The 16059-nt window shown below is 41.4% G+C and overlaps 1 protein-coding gene across 6 annotated transcripts in view; it reads left to right on the top strand.

Annotated features, from left to right (window-relative positions):
* kn (EBF transcription factor knot) overlaps positions 1 to 16059 on the top strand; it is a 205771-nt gene that overhangs the window by 122785 nt on the left and 66927 nt on the right. The window lies entirely within an intron of this gene.

Below are 16059 nucleotides of genomic sequence, written 5' to 3'. Positions count from 1 at the left end.
TACATATGTGTGAGTGTGTGTATTCATGTAATTTAAGCAAGTCGAAACTCTTAAGCGAAACAGAGTTTGTTTCCTTCGGCCCTGGACATGGGTGAATAAATAGATCCTTACTTAAATTGACTGCGTACTTTTACCGTAACAACCACAAGCATGGCTGTGCATTTCCTTAAAAGTATATTCCTTATTTAGTACTACTTGAATGTGTTAGACCGTATCGATATAAATAAGAGCAGTGAGTACCAAGTATCCGTGAAGTTCGATGTGTACTCTTACTTACGGGTAGAAGCAAATTTTTTTTTAAGCTGAGCGAGCTCTAGGCCCAGCAGTTAAAGTAAAACCACAACAAAGACAACGTTACCAAAAACAAATAATATCGGGCTTTTTGAGAAGCGCTTCATCGGCATCTAATCTACAATAACCGACATCGACAAGCTATTGTTTAATTATCGGCAAAGAATTATTATCCTCGCGCGAACTACTATCGTTGAGTTATCAGTTGGTTATAGCCGGGTTACTGATGTGTCAACGATTTTATTGTGACGTTTTATCGGTTTCTGTTTCTTGACAGGCTAGGTTGAACTGGCCGGTTTGCGAGGACCTAATCGCTAACGTAAGACTCCATCGCCAAAAATCTCTTAACAGTATCAAGTGCGCAGAAACGCATTTAACTTTTAATACCATGTTGTCATAGGGAATAACCACCTAAGTCCTATGTAAAAGTAGAGGATTTAGACTGTTATTCCTTGTGGCCATATGGTACTAAATTTTTGCATACTTTTTGACGATGGACTTTTAGCGTTAGCGAAGGTTGGAATTTAGGGGCAGGAGCTATGTTATAAAATAACTCGGGCCTCTTGGCAAATACTAGAAGCTTTCAAGCACCTTTGCCACTTGCTGCTTCCAGGTCTGACATTTTCTGCTTCTCCCTTATAGCTGGAGTCTTAGCATGTCATTTCTAAAGATTACGCTTACGTTCTAAGCTTCTACATCAAACGATTGCGTTACAACTCTAAGAGAGTTTTGAAAACAAAAAAAAAAAAATGTGGTAATGTAGAGATCATCATCATCATTAATTGGCGCTTCTATACTAATTGAGGGCACCGAGGGAGATCCAGTTTTCACCCGGCTCTCCCTTCCAACCCAGTGGAGGTGTCCACCTTCCTGTGCATCCAGAAATGGGCGTCAATAGGAGTACTTTCATGATCGGGACGTTTTCGTTCATTCGCTCAACATTAACTAGTCTACGAAGTCTATCACCCTGGGGTTTTTTGCCATTATCCACTGAAGTAAGAACCTCATTGATTTTGAGTACCGTATTGAAGCCACGTTCTCTAACGTGAATTCTACAGCTATATTAGATACAATTCCTTTTGTATTATAATCTTATTTATTTTAAAAATCCATTTTATTTAGTTATAGCGCATGATTAATAATCACTCTCTCCTCTTTACCCCCTTTCTCTCTCTCTCCCTTCTCCTAACTGTATTTTAATATCTCTCTTTTTTTCCCTCTCTCAAACTCCATCTCTCCATACGCCTTCTTCCTCTCCTTCTATTTATCCCTAACTCTTTTCCTCTACCTCACCCTCTGCTCCTCTCTCTCAATCGTGTTCCTTCATCTCTCCTTCTCACTTCCTTTGTCCCTCTACCCTTCCCTGCCGCTGTCCCTCTCTCGCCACTGTTTAGCTTCCGTTCCAATTGCGTTTCCATCTTCCTATCTCCGTTCCGCTCTTTTTACCTCTTTTTCTCTCTGTCCCCAACTCGCTCCCTTAACTTCACCCTTTCTTTTTAGCCTCCCTTACAATGAATAGTTTTTTTAAAGGTCTGTCTCGAGACCACTTTTTGAAAAAAATTTTCGAAAAGAAGAGAAAACTTTTATTTTTAATACCGTCTAATGTGCATTTGTATGCAGTATGTTTAAATAGACATAAGAGTATTTATATGTAAGTTGGAGGCACTTTGTTTGGTGAATGTCAAAAGTCCATATCATTGATTTATTGACAATATTCTTATCGAAAGCGTCGTATAAAGAGATCGGCGCTCATATTTTAGTGCAATTGCTTTTGCTTCTTCCAGCATCGATAGGTAAGAATGTGTTTTAAAGACGCAAAGGATACACGCTTTTACAAAATATACAACTTGGATTTGTATCATGACTGATGAATATCTATAAACAATCTGGCAACGTCGAAAATCTGAGAAATTTTCTTTTCGAACCTATAACCAGTCTCTCTCTGTAGATTTCATGGTATACTCAAAGAATTTTCTACTTGCTGCTTAGAGATGTAAAAGCTGCAACTTCTAGTAGACGATGTCAAGCGAAGATTGGATGGTTTCTGGTAATCTCCCTGGGTGTACGATATTGGCGTCTTTTATCGCAAAGAAGGAATGACTAGGTATGTGAGCGGTCTTAACCACATACGCTGTTAAACAACAATCAATGATAAACCCCACCAAGGGATTGACAGAGCAATCTATAACTTCCTCAACCCTAATGACAACCTCACCTACCCGTGGCGAATCTTGTTTCTTTAGCAGTAGAGGCTCTGGCGATCCCAAGTTCCATGGAACTAGTGGGGCGGATGGCTTAGAAGGTTCAATCAAAACGCTCCCGATATGGTCGTAGGTGTACCTCAATGGTGTTTTTTACCGGAACGTACCGGACATTATATCCCACAAACGACCATGAACATCGATAACACTCCCCAAACCTTCTGGGAGTGTCCTTATCGCTGCAACAATGAAAACATGATTATGACTATGCTAAAAGGCAATGAACTCTATCATAAGCTTACAGTCCTCTATTTTGTTGTAAGAAATTTTGTTAGACTGATGCCGTATAAAAGTTTTTAATTATAATGTTCGTCTTTTTTTACCTTCCTTCTGCTGTTAGTTCATTAATAACTGTGCTCATATTTGCAAGCTCATTCTCCATAGGAGCATCGCTACAGTAACACTCTGTCTCATTTCATACAACAAATGTCAACAACTGTGTACGTGTTAATTCTTGCCTTTCTGTTTCGGGTGTCCGAAACTGCCCAGTTTTGAGTTCTCTTACATGAGTACTTAAGTACTCGTTAGATACAAGCGTTTACCCATGATTTAGCAAAGGAACATACACACATACAATTGTTTCACACAAGAAATGCGCTGAGTGGTGGATCGTTGGTTTGGTTGGCTCTGCTTCCTAGATAAGGAATAACCCACATGGACACTTTTTTTGGTCCGTTGTGTTACGACACTTTCTAAGGGGGATACTGGCTTTCCAAGCCTGTCAGTATTGGCGATTTTAAATTTGAATTTTCATCGCATTTTCGTTGGCGACTTAGCTGGCTATACATAAACCAAAATTTTCGATTTTAGCGACTTTAAAGCGACAAGTTGGCGAAATCTCGTAAAAAGAAATACTGACAACTCTGTGTCTTTAAGTCATTTATCAAATCGCTATGTAGACACGATAAGGTTATAATTCAGGCAGACATCGAGCTTGAATGTAGCCTCCGGAGAGTACCATAAGCTTGGCCGAGATATTTACGCCCCCTCCTACCTTGGCCGGAGAGCTGGGCATAAAGTGGCTGAAAGAATCTACCCCATCGTCCTCCATAAGCTAACATAGCTGAGCAATCCAGATTATTGAGGCGTATTGTTTTTATACCATTAGACAGTGCCCATCTAAAGCTCCCATTAGCATTGACAGATGACAGGCCTTAATAGCTCCGCTCTGGCATGCGGCGTTATCAGTCCAGCGTTCGCTTCGAGTCCCACCTCTCCAGAAGCAGAAGGCAAATTGCCAGCGGAACCTAAAAACTGCCCTGATACCCAAATAAATGTTTATAAAAAGTAGTTCGATGCCATAGTTAGTAAGATCAAATAATACCTTAGAACCCCCAACAAGAAACACTATTTTCTCCTATTAGTTCCCTACCCCCTTGCTCTCTTGAGGGGATATGAGAGGTAAATATTGCAACATGAGCGGATACTGACTTCTCCTTATTCTCGTAGCGAGAAAGGTATTTCCTAAAGCTTTTGGGGTTATTATTGGTGATGGTATCATTTGGCGGACAGTGCGCTCACTACCAGCCCGACGATCTCGTAAAAAATTTGATATGAGCAATTTTTCTTAGAAAAACAAGCTTTTATGAATACCAGTGGCACGTGCGTTCTAATTGCTTCAGTCGTTACTTCTTCTTGTGGCGATAAGACTTCCCGAAGGTTTTGATGTAACTACATTGAACGTTCTAGGTCATACAACCCCTTCTTCCGTGCGGAAATTGGAGTCGCCGGAGTCTCGGCTGCTATATAAACATGATTCGCCACAAGTAGATGAGGTTGAAAATTAGTTTGGAGAAGCTAGGAAGTGCGCTAACAACCCTTTGAATGGTTGAGTCCTAGTCATTACTTCTCAAGGCTTGTCCAATAGGCTTAAAATCTGGGATGTATTTGATGACAAGCCTCCAGTACCTATCAAAACTGTATAATAGCAAATGTTCTCACATCAAATTGGCGGGTATGGCTCAATGTTGTTCGATGAAGGTGGAAGGAGGGTTGCCAAAGTGTGCTTTAAACCTATACGCAAATCTGGTTATCCTATTGATGTTATCCATGAGAAGCTGGAATGTGTGAGATTTTCTCCTGCGCATATGATAACGTAAGTCGCATAGCTTCGCAGTTGGTTCTCTTGTTTCAGATGTCTTTCTCATGATAAAAGGTTTAAAGAGAGCTTATGCGAATATCGATAAATTATGCATATTTTTCTATAAGTGCATGTAAATCTACATATTTTACAACTATTCATCCTTCAAGCTTGCATCCTTTCTCCCAATTGAGGGCATTCATAATTATGCATAAAACCTGAAATTTTGTAAAATGGTACCGTTACACACAGAATTTTTCCTTTTAGTTGTTATAATTTGTCACACCCACACGCCCAATTATTTTTAACCATATTCTCTTTAAATACTTCATTTTCCATCCTTTCTCTCTCCCCTCCCTCCATTCTACCGCACTTATCTCTTCGCTTTATTGTCACGTGTCAAACAAATTATGATAATTGCATGCACTGGATGCTGCTGCTGTGGTCACTGTTGTTGTTGTAGTTGTTGTTGTTGTGAATGTAACTGTTAATGTTGTTGGCACACAAACGAAGTGGCAACAACGCACGCAATTTGTGGAATGTAATGCAACGGCGGCTGGCAAAAATTGAAACATTCAAAGAAGCAACAACAACAAAAAAAAACGGAAAACGAAACATGAAATTGGGAAAATATTCCGCTTAATTGGCTTAGCAATAAAAATTGACATAACGCATTGCACGCACAGAGAACGCGGAGGGGGAAATGAAACGCGTGCCCACATCAGCCCGCTAGCTGGTGAGCTGGTGACTGCCCTTCCTAGGCCAAAGCTCGTAAAGGCGGAATCATATAAAGCTAATTAGCCATGAGTAGTGGCTTTTGGGGCGGTGTTGATGCAACCAATAAAGGTGATTAGATGCTGGTGGAAGGTTGTTAGCATTTGCTCGAGATAAGTTTTAAACTACTATGTCATGTAACCCTTCGCTCATCGTTTGATTGATGATTTATTGGGTGTTTTTTTCTGAGGGTTTCCTTTTTAGAAGCTGACTCTTGATGCGATAGCCTCTGAAGGATTTGCTGGACGATTTTGAGCATCAAGGCTCATCCACTCACAACTGCAAGTCTAGATAAAACGCGACTAGGGGAATGTGTACAAATTGACAACAGGAATATCCGCTGCCGTACCACTTCCTCCGTGAGGCCAAGTACACACGATTTTGTGACCAGCTCTTCGCTCACAGCAACTCAAAGAGTAAAAGTGTCTTCGAGTGAAAATATCATTACTCTATATATTATCAGGTGTATGCATATGAAACCGGTATTTTTTATTTAAAAAAAAACACATTTAAGTATTTCAAGAGAATGGTAACGAATATTTTATTCAAAGTAAGCGCCCTCGCTAGCATGGCGGAACGATACAAGGTGGCAGCATGGTGGCATACCTACAAACATAAATAAAAGTTCCATTTACTTCGTTTTTGTAAATTCGATGGACAAATGTCAAAATCGTACTGCGCCGGAAGTTGATGTATCAAAACAAATAAAAAAAGTTTATAATCAGCTGTCCCATGCTGCCACCTTGTATCGTTCTGTCATGCTCGCTAGCTACATATTTTGACCACCTCTCAGGCAATTTATGGATACCTCGTCGAAAAAAGTCTTCGTTTTTTGAAGCAAACCAGTCATCGAGCCATTTTCTAACATTTTCGTATGAAGTGAAGCGCTGTTCGCTAAGTGCGTGCCCTATCGATGCAAATAAGTGAAAGTCAGATGGAGCCACGTCTGGTGAGTAAGCGGGTGGGGTAGCGGTTGCCAGCTGTACGACTCAACCAATTCCCGAGTCTGTTTTGTTCGGTGTGATGGTGCATTGTCATCGAAAAAATCACTTTGTCATGCCTAATTTCATATTCTGGGCGTTTTTGGCGCAGAGCAAGGTTCAAATTGGCCAATTGGTGTTGGTAGCGTTGGCCATTAACAGTTTCGCCTGGTTTTAGAAGCTCACACCAGATTACACCACGCTGATGCCAGAAAACACAGGGCATTGTATTTTTTCCGAAGCGATTTGGTCTTGGGGACGATTGTGCTGGTTGGCCAGGGTCCATATACGATCTCTTGCGTTTGGGATTCACGAAATAAATCCACTTTTCATCGCCAGTAACGATCCGATGCAAACGCGACTTTCTTTTCTGTCTGTCGTTCAGCTCATGTGGCACCCATCTTCCGGTTTTCACGATCTTTTCCATGGATTCCAAACGTCTGGAAACGGTTGTCAGGGACACATTTAGTTGTTCTGCGAGCTGTTTTTGCGTCTTCATCCAGCAAAGCCTGCAATTCGACGTCCTCGAACAATTTCGGTGGTTTGCCGCGGTCAGCGTTTCTCACATCAAAATTACCACTTTTAAACTTGTTGAACCACTCATTATACTGCGTACGACCAAGAGAGCGCTTTCCGTAAGCTTCGACAAGCACTCGATGAGATTCTGTCGCCGATTTACCCAAATGGAAGCAGAAAATTAATGCTCCCCGCAAATCGTTGTTTGAAGGCACGTATTTCGACATTTTCAAGAGCGAAAAAAACACGATGTTGTATGAAACTTGAAATTTTTGGTATTGGATATTCTTCACAGATCATAAGACGCCAACTACCGCCTACTGACCGCTAGATGCCAATACCGGTTTCATATGCATACACCTGATACGTGAAACTTCAGTATGTACCTTAGTAATTCGTAAGACCTAATGCCTTTCCCTATCATTTTGTAGTACGAATTCAAACTGCTTTAGTTCATAGCAAACCCACAGGCTGTTGTGAACCCTAGGCTTATCGACAGCCTACAATCTGTAGCTAGTAAAGATATGCAATTGTCGAAAGATGTTGCTATAATCTTGATAAATGCTTTAGGCTCATGGAGGTTCTCCAAAGTAACAAAGTGCAATTTAAAGCAACTTTGTGCTAATTTGAGACATCCACGAACTTTGGTAGCATCCTACTAAGCATACCTTAATGTAACTCGTCAACGCTACTTAGACATACTTTGGGGTTGCTTAGTCTTCTATGCTTACTCTCTTAGCGCAGCATCGACTATTTTATCTGGCATTTCAAATCACTTTCATCATCATCAATTCAGCGGCGGCACAATCTTTGCCATCGCAATTTTATCAAACGTATTTAGAATTCGGTCACAAACGAGTTATCCTAGAGCAAGACAGAGCTCCACTACCAAAAACTAAACGATACAAAAAATCAAAACTATAGCGGTATCAACAAAGGCTTACAAATGTAAGTAAGTGGCACGGCAATGCGGATTTCCATTGTTCTACCGCCAGTTAAGTCGACGGACATCGAGAGCTACTCCTGCATGGGCATAAGTTTATAGCGCGTGTGCATTCGGTTTCTTAAACCTCATAAACTCCCACACCCCCACTCCCACACCTGCATTTTCATACGTTTACGACCTGCCGCAAGCCGTCACATGATTAAAACTTTCTGAATTGTGAATAGGAAATCTCTGCGCCCAGTTTGTCCACACACACACATTTCTTCGTCTTGTTTATTTATTGTTCTTTATGGTGATGCATTTCAATTATGCGGCAGCATATTGAGCATTAAGTTGCAACAGTTGGACGCCTTCTTTTTAAAGCACAAAATTGCATGGAGGTCCACATAACTTTGACACTCACTTTGACTCTACTCACCGGACAATGATGACGAAAACGACGACAACGACATCATCACCAGCATCGTACCAAAGCCAAAAAGACGTTGAACACGATGAAAGGTGCAAGGGTGGGGCTGGCTAAGACAACAAAATGAACAACAAAACTAGCGCACACACTATGACGGAATGTCGCGCAAATTATGAGGAGGATCAGCAGTTTCTCATACGATTGGTAGTAGCAACTGTTGTAGGTCATTGCTATGCGTCGGTACTCATAGCATGTCATCATCTCATACTTGTACTCGGTACTGCACATCATCCGCCGTTGCTGTCGTTCGCAACAATGGCTGGTACAGAGAGTGGTTAAGTTTTGAGTTTGAGTCTAATAAAAATTCACCGTTTTTGACGTTGCTACAATAGAAGTAAATATAAAAATTAAAGTTTACAATTTGGCTCACTGCCCGCACAGGGTTTTGCCCACCAAACTCTGCATTCAATACTCCAACAGTGTCACCTATTTGGCAGTTGTTGGTGTCTTTTTCCTACGCATTGTTTGAGTCTAGAATCGATGCACTGTGGCGTATTTGCTTGAGCTCTGCCATGAAAAGTTCATATTGAAGTTTGCCAAACTTTGGTGTAGATATCCGATGAGCACTTTCACCGACCCGGAATAACTGCCTAAATTCGTGATCCTTTATAAATGGACTGTGATACAAGCCATTGATAAACACATCACAAATGGAGAGCACAAATGGGAAGATCAAGCCAATCACTAAAAGATCATAAAAACGACTCTGAAACGAGTTCCTTTATGGACGGACTTTGAAGCACGAACATTTTATGCGGCACCAGTGTTGTTTCCGACATATTTAGTGGTTCCCATAAAGGTGGCGCCGTAAAAGCAATCGGTTACCAAAAGCAATTTGTTTCAAAAAAGTTATCGGTTAAGAAAATAGCCGTTTCCCAAAAAGCACTCGGCTCCGGTTGTCAACATGTAACCAATTCAGGAAAAAGAAATCGGTTGAGAAAAGTAAGCGGGAGGAAAAGAGAGTGGCATATGATCGACCAAGCGAAAAGCGTGGATCCAAGCACGGGCTGTAAAGTGGCTAAGACTCCAGCTTTGCGGAGTGATATAGCTATCAGATCTAGAAGCAGCGAATGACATGAGTCCTAGAAAGCGTCTAGTATTTGCCAAGAGGGCGAAGTTATTTTATAACACAGTTTCTAGTTTTAAAAATGTTTTTTCAGTTTGACCATTAAAAAACCTCTGGTAGCACTGTGGACTCATTCAGTAATTTAAGTCCGTTGTGACAATACTGGGTGAAATATCAATAGCATTCGGTCCATTACACGAACTCGTATTAGCATTTGGCGGAAATATTCTTAGCCCCGTTATTGAGGACTGGCAAGAGCTAAACCCTGATGCTGCTGGGAAGAATGCACCAAAATCCGTGAAAAAATCAGAAATCTCTATTGATAGGGCTGCAAAGAAACCCGAGTCCGCTGATATCGTGTAGCGAGATTGATCAGTCGTTGCGCTCCATCATTGTTAATTTCATGCCATATATGACCGACCCATGATCATGAAGGTATATTAAATCCCTGGAGCACTGCTACCCTGCAAATTTTCAGAATGAGAGTATGTCGCATGCTGTCAGGCTTAGAAATGCTTGTTATCAAACCAGGTCGGTAGAACTCAGATGCTAAATTTATGGTATTTTCTCCTTGTGGCATTATAACCACTCCCTGAGGGTTTTTGGAGTGTCATCGATGTTGATATATAGATCCGATACATTCTGGTAACAAGCACCAATGAGGTTTGATATGGCTACGTTGAAGCTTCTAGTCATTGGAACTTGGGGCCGCCAGAGCTTCGCTTCATAACTGTAGAAGGGTTCGTCTCTAGTAGATGAGGTTGATAGTCGAATGCTGTAAAGCTTTAAAGCTATGTAGAGCGCTTAACAACGCCTTGGGTCCCCTGTATATTTTGATACCGGACGGTACACCGCGAACAGTAAAATCACAGATGGTGCCGCTTTAGAGGAGGGAAAAGCCATCGGTTCAATTTCGCAGGAAATAACTTAACAGATGGAATGATGGATTAAGCTCAACCTGCTTATTTTCTGCAATCATTGGTACTCTTTTTGAGACAACTTTGAGCGTATGTCAAACTTGAGTTCATTCCCCAAACTACTCAGTAGATTATTAGCCTAGAGAGCTTTGTATTGGAAATATTTCGCTGCATACATCTCAACTTTCCGACTCCAAATTTGAGGACTAGAATATAAGGAAGATTTCTAAGCCTCTATTTAGGAACGTGCCTATCTCTGAGCGGATTTGAACGCTCGCTCTGAGTGCAATTTGTCTGACCATCGGCGGTGCCTTTCCGCAGAGTTTGTAAGTGAGGGTAACCACATGAGCTTCAATGTAGGCTATATAAGAACGGCCCCACTGTGCGTTCACAACCTTTTTGATACAGAGAAGTTCGTTTGGTTGTAACTGCCTGACTACGGGCTTGCTGACTGGCCGTTCACTTGATTATAGAGTGTTGTTTTTGTTATCTCAGCTCTCCGTTCACTCGGCGTGTTGCGTATGCACAAATGTTTTATTTATGAATTTTGCCATTTCCTCGCTGCTTTATTTAGCTTTTACTTCCCATGCAACTTTGGTCCAACTCCGCTACGACTTTAAACAATTGGGTAAATTCAGCAAGCCTTTCAATGTTGCCGGTTACCGAAATTGCAAACAATCAAATAAAGAGTAAAAAGTGACCGTAGAGCCAAATTTACTTACACTCGTCGTATGAGTCGCCGTAGAGTTGAAGGGGGAGCTGTGGAGCAGCTGCAATAGTTGTATTTATCCTTTCATCGCTGTTCCGCTCGCTGTATGATCCCTACAAACTTGTACTCCTCGTGATGCGTCCCTGTGGTGCGTTCAATCATCACTTTGCTACCTTCTTACGCGTCCGGTAGCGCTACCGATAACCCTAAAATGAGGGTCGATTGGTTTGTGAGCTGGTTGGCTAGTGCGACGTGTCATTCGGCGTTTATCTTTTTATTTATGATTTGTTAGTCGTACAGGCGGAAAGACACTTTGCCATCAGCGCTCGTTGGAGTTATTGTTATTGTTCTTGTGGTTTTTTGTATACCCAGTTGCGCTTTACTACCCTCTCAGCTGAAATTCAGTCCACCCGCAGCCCTTCGATGCTTTTCAGTCTCGACCAAGCGAAATATTCAACCAGCAGCTGGAAGAGAATTCGGTGACAAGTGAAAGGTGTGCCACAACTTGAGCAGAGGTACGCCGGTTCATGTGCTGATTAGCCTTCTAAAAAGCAAAAGCAAAAAAGCAACCCCATATTTGGAGCAGTCATTAGGCTTAAAACGGCTGGCTTGAACCGAAGCTGTCCGCGTAAAAGAAACTCACTGGTACCGCAATCGGTTGTTATGGCACATAAAATTACGGTCACATCAGCTTAATTCTGTATAAGACTGATCTAGTCGTATATTTTAAGCCTTCTCTGCTTATATCCACTGATCGGGATTTTGGAACTTTAATGGGAAACTGGCTGATGGGAGTACACGGCGAACGCATTGGAATCTTGACGAATGCCTTCTGTCAAAGCTATGGGGATGAGAAGGAGATAGAAAGTGTTGACCATATACTCTCCAGATGCCCGGATTTAGACAGCATACGCATGGAGTGTCTGAATAAGCATTCATCGGCTGCTTAGCAGAGCTTGCCTCTACAACCTTAACCCAATTTAACCTGAAGGTGGTGGAAATCGAGTTGAGCAATTACTATACCACATCTGGCACTATCCTCTTGAATCCCTGGTCCTGAACTGCCACCTGCCCACTAAAGTCGAATAATTGACTAATCTAGCTAGATAGTATCCCATCCATCCCACCGAATTCAACTTGAATTATACTACCGTGACCGAAAAGCTTGAATTTTCAGCTTTCCTTAAACTCTTAAGATAAGACTTTCCCATTCTTCCATTCCAGCATCGATTATTCTGGAAATAAGTTCACCAGTACAGGCAATCGCCCACCACATTTCTCTCCCAAGTGCAAGCACTCCACAGAATACTATTGGCTTGACCGCAGTTTCGTTGACTCCCCTGCTACAGTATAAGGCGTATACCTTCATAGCCTGGCCTTCCATATTCCGTTTCCAGGACAACTTTCTTTTCGTTGTAGTTCCAAGTATTTAACCTTATCAAGTGGATCCGCCTGAACAACATTCACTTCCTTTAATTGCGCCAGACTATCGAAAAACATGCGTCCTGAAACCGAAGTAATTTTTTCTGTAGTGCTGGACATCGGCAGGCATCCTTCTCAACCTGATAGTTTCAGCAGGTGAAAGTAGTTGGTGTACGTCCTAACATTGGTGCGATCTATGGTGACGCCCGCAAGTATGCTGGTTAGTTTGGGAAATAAGCTCGTTCTCCAAGCACTGTCTTCTTCTTTCCCTTGTAGCGTTAAAAAAGACTCCCCGAAGGCTGTGGGGAGTTTAATCGATATTAATGGTCCTTTGCAGGATATTGATCTGAGAGGTTTTTGATATGAGCATGTTGAACTTTCTATACCATGCACCCTCCTCTTCCTATGGGGAAGTAAGGATTGCAGGAGTCTCGCCTGCTAAAAAAGCAGGATTCGAGAGGGTTAGTTGAGGTTGAAGGGATTACGGTACACAACAGCCTTGGGACCTCCACAGGGGGGAATCTAAGGCCTCGTAATCATCCTGGTATGATCGTCCTAATAGTGTATTCTCTCTCTATTTCCCTCAGAAGAAACCCTAGTTGTGTTCGTATGCAGCTGTCAGCCTAATTTATGTCCATTTCGACATCTTGCCTGACACGCGAAACATTGAAATGTTCGCCACTTTCGAACAATAACCGATTTTATCAAATTTTGTAAATGGCTGCCTGTCAATAAATGTCATTGTGTTGGTGTCACAGACAATCTTAGTTGAAAGATATATAGGGAGCTGTTAAGATTGGCTGACGGGCAGATGGTCGTGCAAAATGTCGTGTTTAATTTAAATGAGCTCATTTTTCATAGTTAGTACCACAAAGGCGTGATCGCATACGATCATTAGATACCAGTATTCAGAGGGGAACCGGAAGCACGTCAACCTAAAGAGGTGCCTCAGAGATACTTTTTACGTATTGCTTAAGGCGGTTTTGACTTGTCCTTACCAACTACAACACAGCATTGACAGCAGAATTCTTCTTCCTCTTTCTCTTGTAGCAACAAGGAGACTACCCGAAGGTTTTGGGGAGTTTTATCAATGTTCATGGTCATTTGCAGGACATTGAACCACAAAATAGCATCATTAACGACTTTCTCAGGAACGATTTGATATGTCCACTAACCTGGGTCGATTTGTATGGACGAAAGTTAACCGATATCACGCCATCGATTTTTCCATAGGACTTGGGCTCAGGAAAAAAAAATTCCACTACGCATACCCAAAAAAATTATTTTCGAGCCTGCGAAAAAAAGTCGATTTTCGACCAAAATTCTTCTAAATCTCCGTAAAAGAAATTTTCAAAAAGCTGCATTTAACAATTTTTCAAATTGACACGAAAAAAATACATAAAAAATGATTTGGTACCTTGAAAATGAAAAAAATGCATAAAAAATCGATGAAATTTCGCAGTAGTGGAACTTTTTTTCCTGAGCCCAAATCCTATCGAAAAATCGATGGCGCGATATTAGTTAATAAATCGACCCAGTCTAATGTCCACGTTGAATCTTCTAGAACATCCACTGCCACCCTTCCGTGAGAAACTTGGAGTCGTTAGACCCTCGCCTGCTAAACAAACAGGGCTCGCCACGGATAGATGAGGTTGAAAATTGGTTTAGAGAAGCTTTAAATTTAGCAACGCATTGGATCCCAATGAGTTCCTAACTGGAGTGAGAGAGTCGCTCCGCTACTGATATTTCTATGCGGTAAAAGTGAACGAAATCGGCTCACTACACAAAATTTGTTCAAGCTCCTCAACTGTGTATAATATGGTTGTTATCACTCGAATCCAAATTTCCTTACATACTTTCTTTTTACTCCTTTTTTCGTTTTTTATCAACTTTGTTTTAACTGTTTTTGTTTTTTTTTGTCGTATCTTGTCAAAATTATTGCGACGCTTCAAATACGCATTCGTCTGCCTTTGCTGTATCACTTCAATGCCTGGCGACTGCCTTGACGTCCGCTCCAAAAATCGTCGACTTCGTGTGAGTTCGAATATTAAGTGAATGAAGTGTAAGTAGGGATGTATGGGATGTAGATCATTATTACGTATTTCACGGTGTGTGGCTTTAACAAGGTTTTGTTAAAATGCTGACATCGGAATTGGAATTTCCTTGCTACTCTCGATACGCATTGACATCCCACCACATTAGGGCCATCGACTTACTAACAGATGTGTTGCAGTATTTTGTTATTGTTGGTATTTATCAAACCCCTGAGCTTACTTGGCTTATTTCAATAAAGTGTTGTGTTCAAAGACACACAACAACGAGCCAAATGGTATAACGAGTTCGCATATTTTGGTTCCCCTGTCCGGTGAAAGTTTACTTGGCTGGGGTCGTGTCAGCTAAATATTTTGTATGATTGCCTGCGGGTGGGTAAATATTAATGTCTCGCGTGACTTACTTACTTAGTCAGTTGGTTAATTCAATACAATATCTGATGCATTTGACTTGAATTCTCTGCAACAACAATAGGACGTAACAGAGGTGAAAACACGACAACATAATTGGGCTACTGTTTGGAATAGTAGAAGCATAATGAATTATATTTGCATTAAAAAGATTAATTTTGTGTTGAAGTGGATCTTCCGAGCAACTGACCTTGTCGTTGATAGCGAATTAAATTAAATCGGTCGAAGCGCCAAAACTGCACGCAATCATATCCTCGCAAGGGCTGCTATTCCTGAACCGCTATCCATACTATTTAGGGGAGAGTTTTGCCGTTCAAACACCAACATATATGGAAGATGGAACTTTCCTCCTTATGGCTCAAAATCATACTCAATCTGGTACAACGTTCATCAAGAGTCCTTTGAGTTCTATTCATACTCTCAGAGAGTTTCATGAAGATTGTGGCTCGACAAGGACAACTAATGTCATATGGATGCGGAACTGTTGCGTTGAGATCTATATACGTATCTTTGCTTTCTCTTATCCAGCTTAGCTGATGTAAAGAATATCCACCTTATCGTCGGGTTTAAGGAGTTGCGTAGCGCAATCCTTTGAATGGGCTGCCAGCGCAGTTTTTAGCTTTTCAGCGTCTCCTACTCGTGCCGTATCCCGTTTGTTTAGCTTGCGTGGCTCCAAGCTTCTCATAGAAGGAGGGGATTGGATGACTTAGAAAGCTCAACGTGTTCATGTCAAATTAGTGCCACAACGGTAAGCACTTCTTAGCCCCAACTCTGTGGCATCTAATCATAATAATGATATACCTTGGAGAAAAGTTACGCAGAGCCTCTCCTCCAATTAGCGTCGTGCTTCTTTTTAATTCTCTCCACAAATTAGAGGAATAAGATCCACGTGGTTTTGATGAATTTTCGCTGAGAAAGTATTTCTAAAGCATTTTAATGTTGCTTTTTGCTTTATGTTGAACCCAGGTCTTCGGTTTGATCGCCTATCATACTACCTCCATACTACGTTGCATCTAAAATCACGTAATTGGTAAAAATCTGGCCAAAGAATGGATAGTTCTGGGTCTCAATAAGATCTTGTTCTACACGTAAAACAATTTTAAAGCTACATAAAAAGTCTTAGAGAACTTAAAGGGAGGGTTACGATATGTGCAGTCCTTTGTCGG

This window comes from Eurosta solidaginis, chromosome 3 (genome assembly GCF_040869045.1).
Source record: "Eurosta solidaginis isolate ZX-2024a chromosome 3, ASM4086904v1, whole genome shotgun sequence".
Taxonomy (NCBI): Eukaryota; Metazoa; Arthropoda; class Insecta; order Diptera; family Tephritidae; genus Eurosta; species Eurosta solidaginis.
This window is presented reverse-complemented; position numbering and strand designations above follow the sequence as displayed.